Source organism: Oryctolagus cuniculus, chromosome 2 (assembly GCF_964237555.1).
Source record: "Oryctolagus cuniculus chromosome 2, mOryCun1.1, whole genome shotgun sequence".
In the NCBI taxonomy this organism is placed as follows: domain Eukaryota; kingdom Metazoa; phylum Chordata; class Mammalia; order Lagomorpha; family Leporidae; genus Oryctolagus; species Oryctolagus cuniculus.
Window position 1 is genome coordinate 183548117 of NC_091433.1, and position 7987 is coordinate 183556103.

Sequence of the window (7987 nt, forward strand, 5' to 3'; positions counted from 1 at the left end):
TATCTATGTTTAGACATGTGAGCTCATCACTAGATTCTCCTTTCTCCAACTGCTGTTGGGCTCATTCCCATGCTCCTAACTGCAGGCTGGATAGTTACTGAGCAGAATTCCCACTACATTTAGGTGGTATATCAATAGCAAAGGGCTCTTCTCAGCCAGAACAAAGGCGGGTGTTCTAGTCTTCTCAGCCAACAAGCGGGTGTAAGGTGATGCTTTGTTGGGCTGGACGGTGGAACGTATCTTCTGCATGCTATAATGTTTCCTTTTAAGATGCATTTTTTTTCCTGTGTATAACATCTCAGCTTGTGTATAACATCAAAACTTTCGTACTCCCAAACTCAGGGGGACCATTCCCATAGATTGCAGGGAAAGCAGCACTCGTTGTCAGTTTGAAGTATGTAGCTCAACAACTGTACACATGGCACATGTTCTTAAACTATAGTACATTATCACTAAAATGGAGAGTATGAATTATCTACTCCAATGTCCACATTTCTCAAGTGAGGAACTGAGGTTGAACAATGGAAGTTCTTATTTATTTATATACAATAAGGTAATTATTGAGTGCATATATGAGTTCATATATAGAGCCCATCACCTTTTTGCTATCTATTTCTCATGCATAATAACATGTCACGGGGGATAAATATTTATTTACCATAAAAATTATGTTAAAATATTTACTGCTGTATAAAATCATGACCCCCCACTCCAACTTTGGTCAACACACAAATATTTAATATTTAATAATCATTGATAATTAAAATACAATAAAAATTTTACTCTGAAATTCCTTGCATAAGAATATAGAGTCTTTTTTAAGCAGGAATTGTGAGTAGCATGAATTAGAGGTGTATATACTTCTTAAAAAACACTAGAAGGAGACACATATTGATTTTTAAGTTTATTCAACCTTGCGCAAAATCTGCTTTTCAGTTACTATTTGTCAAATAGCAAAAGCTTATCTATAAATGATAGGAATACAACCCCCTATATCAGAAAGGGCACTTGTTTGGGAGTTAGAGGACTGGAGTTGTCCCTAGACTTGACTTTTTAATGGTTCACTGTTTAGTTTATTTCCTGCTGCGGCCTGTGGTTTAGCAACTTATAAGGAGATTAGATTAGATGACCTCTAAGGGATCTAGTTATATTAATTTAATGTTTTACAATTCATTTTTCCTAGCATTAGATAGAAGGTGAATACCGGTAGCTATAACAGCATAGGCTTCTCTGGAGATTAAGAGATACCTATGGTGCTATGTCCATTTGCAAGCCCTTCCTCTTGCATTTCCTGTTAACGGGATAGCTTCGTTGTATTATTCACTACTAATGCAAGACTCTGTCCTTACATTCTGTTAAGCCAATACACAATGAAGTGTCCTGATTCCACCCTACCACCACCATCTTCATTTTCTAAATCTTGGAACTTCTCATTCTTAAAGACGCTTCTGGATTCTGAGCTGGGAATTTGTTTACTTGATGTTTTCCTTCATCTGGGAATTCTCATTCAGGACTCTCTGTTCTGTGTGCATCATCTCCCTGGTCTCTGAGCTCTTGGCTTCCCCTCTGATTAGTCTCTTGCACAGCTTCTTTCCCTTTATGGATCTTTTTTGTCATTTGTTTCATGATGTTCGTGTCAGTATATTTAAGCTTGGGGCTGGTATTTCTGGATCCTTTCTAATGAAACTTTGTTTATTTTTTGACTCTTTTTTTCTATCCTTGTTAGATCATCTGGATCTTTCCTGTAATTTCATTCCAGCAGCAATCGCAAAGAATTTATCAATGCAGTGGATGATTTTCCCGCTTGTTTACTGGAAGTTTCCTGACACTCAAAATCCTCTTTTTCTTAGGAGATGTCATCTTCTATGTTATACCTCTTGGATTCTGAAATTTCCCCATAATCTGGACTAGTGTATACCCCAGTGTGATAGACAGTATTTCTAAAATGATCTCTTTGGTGCCGATAGTGTAGCGTGGTAGGGTAAGCCTCCACCTGCAGTGCTATCATCCTATCATCCCATGTCAGGGCTGCTCTTCTTCCTATCCAGCTCTCTGCAATGGCCTAGGAAAGCAGTAGAAGATGGCCCAACTGCTTGGGACCCACGTGGGAGACTCAGAAGAAGCTCCTGACTCCTGGTTTCAGACCCCGAAGAAACTCCTGGCTCCTGGCTTTGGATCAGCACAGCTCCGACTAGCCATTGAGGCCATTTGAGGAGTGAATCATCGAATGGAAGACCTTTTTCTCTGTCTCTCCCTCTCTCTTTCTCTCTCAAATAAATAAATAAAATATTTTTAAGAAATGAAAAAATAAAATAAAATGATTTCTTTCTTTCTGAGATGTCCTGATTTAACTTCTCAAATTTGTGAACATGGTAATAGATCCTCCTCATGATTGTGTGTTGTGCTACATAGTTCAGGTATTAATGAAGATTCTCCAGGGAAAGAAGATACATAGGAAATATCTGTGTGTGTGCACGTGTGTATATGACCAATTAATTATCACTTACAATAAAGAATTGGCTCTAATGATTATGGAGTCTGAGAAAATTCATGATCTGATGTCTACAAGATGGAGGCCCAGGAAAGCTGGTTATGCAATTCTGAGAAGTGGAGGCTCAGTGGCATTGTTTCCAGTTGAAGGCAGAATAGTGATGTTCCATCTCAAATAGTCAGGCAGAAAGAAGGAATTCACCCTTGCTCCAGTTTTTTTTTTTTTTTTTTTTTTTTGGTTCTATTCAGGCCCTCAACACATTGGTTGAAGCCCACCTACAATAGAAAAATCCATTTGCTTCCCACATTCCACCAATTTAAATGCAAATAAAATTTGAAAACAGCCTCATATAAGTTATGTTTCACATAGGCATTCCATTTCCAAGTCAAGTTGAAGCATGGGCAACACAACTGGTCTTCTAGGGAAGGTGACTAACCAGGTAGGCTTGATACAGTCACATGAGTACTTAAAAGCAGGAAGATTCTTCAATTTTTATACCTGGAGGTGGATGGAGACATCAGAGAGAGCGGAATGGACATGCCATTGCCTGCGTGGAGATGGAGAGTCCATATGGGAACGGTGAGGAGGTAAGTGGGCAGCTGATAGAAGCAGAAAGCTCATAGACCAATAGCCAGCAAAGAAACAGGGACCTCATTCCAACTGCTAAAAGGAACTAAATTTGGCTAACAATCTGAATAAGTTTGGAAGCAATATCCTCCTAGAGTTGCCAGACAAGAGCCCTGCCGGGCCAACACATGGCATTGTCCCAGGAGGCCTTAAGCAGAGAACACAGTTACAACATGTCTGGACCTCTGACCTACAGAAACTGAGATAATATGCACATTTGTTATTTGAAGCTGGTAAATACATAGTTAATTTGTTGCACAACAACAGGAAAGGCATATTCCCAACCATTGTGCTACTTTGTTGCATTTGCCCTCCTCCTTCTGTAATTGGTACTTACAGATAATGTGAAATCTTTGGTTTCATTGAATCAAAGCACTTTCAAACCACAAAATCATCAAGGTTAGGGGAAATGGCCAATTATTCTTTTAAATTGTTCTAATTTTTTTTATTTTAAGGTTTTAGTTTGTAATTAGTTTTAACAGGTTCAATATAGTTTGTAGATACAAATCTAAGAATATAATATTATTCCCTCCTCACCTTCCCCTTTTCTCCCTCCCATGCTCCCTCCATTTACCTTTCTTTCATCTTTGTTTTAATCTTTGAGAGAAGTGGGAAGAGTTTGGCAGAGTTTCCCCTAGTTGCTTTCAAGCACATTGTAGAATTACACCCCAGATTCATTCAATAATACACTAGCACTGTGGGGGTTACAATGCACCATGGTGGGGTGGGGGGGATCAGTTACATTTCTCAATAAAATTTTCAATATAAATTTAAGAGTAAACCCAGTTGTAAAGGCAAAAAGAGACAAGACTATAACAGAAATTAGAAATATTTTTGACAGGTTAGTGAATAAATTCTGAGAACTTGATTCAAACCACTCATAAAATAGTCATTGCTTTTAGAGGCTATAGAAATTTAAGTAGTAAGAAAATAAATTGAATACTTTGGCAGAGTAAAGGCATATTATATCTTTTTCTGCCTCCCTAGAAAAAGTAAACCATGAAGTTAAAAGATAAATTGTTTTTACTCTGAAATTTGTATCTATGACTGCTGAACACACTTACCAGAAGAGTGAGATTTAAAAAGTTAGGCTAGGAGGATCCCTTATCAAATTTATCTGAAATTTCAAATCAGAAGGGACCTGACCTTAGAAAAAACAATCAATGGGATCAAATGTCTGCTTTATAAATAAAATTGAGAACATGCCATCCAGTAAACCTCTTGTAAAAGAGGGTCTGAAAATGGTAGAAGCCAAGGTTTAAATTCAACAATTTGGGAATTTTTACCTAAGTGTTTTTATTTCTGTAGATCTATCTCAGAATTGCCGCCATGTATATATAAAAATTGTCATTACTTAAATACACCTATTATATATTGATGAAATAATATATAATAATGTGCTAGTCTAACCACTTGTGGCCCATGTCCAGAAAGTACGAAGGATGGCAGCATTATCTAGGAAAGCATGGCTTTATAAATCTCAAATTTGTGAGAGATGTTAATGAGTGCATTCATAAGAATTCCACATGCCCCTGCTGTTGGATGAAATCAAGGTACAACTGCTCTTAAACTCACACAAAAATATATCTTTGTCTGAGTCTTTCCAGGTGAGGGCCACGTTGGTCTCTGTATCAATTCACTTGACTAGAGTGATGAAATTATGAGAGGTCATTGACTCAGTGCTAGGATTTGAATATGGCTTGTCCTCACCAATGTGACAGTGTTGGAAGGAGGGATCCTGTGGGAGTAGTTTCGCTCATAGAGGAGGAGCTCTTTTGAATAGATTGAAAGTCCTCTTGCAGGAGTGAGTTCTTGCTGTAGTGGAACTGATCCATTGGTACAACAGTGGGTTGTTATAACTTTTCCCCACTCACCTGATTGTCATACTGTGGGTACCCTCATCATGCAATGTCATCTACTGTATCATTATGATGCAGCACAAGGCCCTTGCCAGATACAACTGCCTGGTCTTGAACTTCCCTGCCTCCACACATGTGAGCCAAAATAAAGCTCTTTCTGTTAAAAGCTACCCAATAGCAGGTATTCTATTACAGTAGCAGGAAACACCTAAGACATTAAAGCTGGTATCTCAGGGAAGGAATGAGACCTGAGATGTGACTATGAATCATATGACAATGATATGTATGTCAGGTGAGGTGAGGGTGGGCAAGAGGACAGCACTCCAGGCAAAGTAAACACCGAGGGGATGTGGGCAGTGCAGGGTACTTCCTCCTGGGACAGCAATTTTGCCATCTAAGGTGAAAATTGTACTTTATATTTTCATACTTCTATTAGTTCAAATATGCATAGGTTTCTTCTCTTATGGTATCTTCAAAACATCTTGATAATATAAACTAGACAGAGATTTATTAACCCAGTTTTAAAACTGAGGAAACTGAGGTCCTTAGGAATTCCTGTGGCTCTCTTGCAGTCAAACACGACTGGCTGACAAAACCTGCAGTAACGAATGCTGCCATCCAAGATTGTAGGTATCATTGAAATGCATTTCACAATTTGCTGCATGTTTTTTTTTTTTACAAGTTTACATATTTACCAAGCATTGTTAAGTATTATCATTAGGATAATCTCCATTTGGAAGCAAGAAAATAGAATGTTGAAACTTTATATAAATGTATCCCAAATTACAACAGCTGACAACTCTGAGATCTAAGCTTAAAAATATGTCCAATGCCTAGCTTTCTCATTACTCAAAACAATGAAAAACCTATTAAGGCAACAGATCAAGACCCAAGTAATTCTTACGCTTCTTGAGATAAGTCAGTGATTTGGACAAACCAAGATCCTTTAATTGTGCCCCATGATAGCGTTCCTTCCCACATCACTGCATCTCACCCTGGAGACTGCGAATGATTTTCACTGTGGTTTTCTCACATCTGTACTGAAAATGTTTCAATGGTTAGAATGTGGTCACAAAAATTTACTGATAGAACAGTAAATATGCATATGCTTACTGTGCCAGAAGACTTCTTTCACTTTTTTTTAAGGTTATGGAAGACGAGAGAAGTGGGAGCATGTGTGACAGATGATGGGAGAGATGGGGGAAGGGGAGGATGGGATGGTGTTTCCAGGAATATGGAGAAACTTGGAGGAATGCCCAGAAATTGGAGTGGGAGCCTAGGAGTGAGACCCAGAGAAAATAGGGGAGGCGATAAAGACAGACTCAAAGTGCACAAAGGCCTTGAATGTCAGGACAGGAAGTTTGAAATTGATGATGGAGATACAGAGGAGGCTGAGAGACATTTAGGGAAGTGAGGAGTAATGCTGTCATGGGAGCCATGGAGTCCGGTCTTGGGCACAGGGAGTCTGGGCTGGCTGGGGCCCTGGGGAAGGAAAGATTGCAAGGGAATGGAGGATTTTCAAGTCTCCTATGCCTCACAGATATATAAATAAAACATAGTAAGGACTGTAATGAGGAAATAAATGTCATAAAAATGTTTGATAGCAGATGGGACACACAAACATGAAGAGATGCCAGTAGCCTCTAGCCAAGAGCAATAAGGGAAACAGTTTGGTCTAGATGACCTCAAAGCTATGTTCTAATTTGCAAATTCTGTATTTTCTATCCTTTGGTTCAATTTACTGAATTCCACTAACATTTATCAGCTACTTTGCATGTATAAAACACTATACTTGGTGTTAGGGTAGAGGGTGGAAAGGCTGAAGGGGATATAGGGTTATATATCATCTGATTCCATGACTTGAAGGTGATTCATGTGTACTGCAGAGAAGAGCAGGGCAAATAATAATTCATTTCAGAGTAAATGTCCTTAAGTATTATATGTGTATTGGAATCTCCAAAGAGAAGATCGGGTGAACTCTAAGTCATCAGAGAAGGTGTTGGTTTTAGGGACAGGCAGAGAAAGATGAAGGCACTCAGTAGCAGTGAAAAAGTCATGTCTAAAAGGGGAAGAAAAATGCTCTAGAAATGATTATTCTGGTACACGGGATTCCCATGCAATTCCCTGTGAAATGCATACTTGTATAAACTCCTTTCCTTCAGTTCATTGGAATCTGTGGCTCACTTTTGCCCAATAGACCAAGTCAAAAATGTGGTATCCACCTCTGACCTAACCATGATGAGGTTGTGTTATATGGAAAATATGAAGCAATGAGCACCTCTGTGATTATGTTCCTTTTATTACTTTTCCTTAGTAGACTGGAGGAGACTTTCCTGCTGGCTTTGAATAAGTTGCCATTTCTAAGCAAGCCACTTGGCAAGAAGCATGGGGTCCTCTATGACTTAAGTGTTCCCCACCTGAGGACAATATGAAAGGAGTGCCTGAGTCCTGCAACTGCAAAGAACTGCATTCTAATAGTGAGCAGGGAAGCTTGGAGAAGGATTCTGAATTCCAGAAAGGAGCATAGCTAAGAGGACTCCCAGGTTACAATCTTAGGAGACTCTGAGTTGAGGAGCAAGTTAATCCATACCCAGATTCCAGAACACAGAAATGGTGTGATAGAAAGGGGTGTTTTACAAGCCACTATGTTTGTGGCAATTTGTTTCACATGAACAGAAAGCACAAGCTATCAGGTAAGCCTGAAGCTCTGAGAATATCTTGGAGGTCACTGTGAGATTGGGATAGGATAATTTGGTCTAGTACAAATTAGAATCTGTGTGAAAGATGTGTGTGTGTTCTAGTTCAAGGTAGAACTAGAAGGTTTTCCAGTGAACAGGACAATGTTGGAAGACACCACGTGATCTTCTGTGGTAATGGTAGTAATGATGGCTCAGGAAGCAACTTAGGCAGCAAAAAAGTATAAAAGCAGGTGGGAATCAGCCCCATATTATCTTTCTGGCACTTTCCTGGTATGGTGGTACAGCCGTTGCCATGATTTCCTATTGGATAT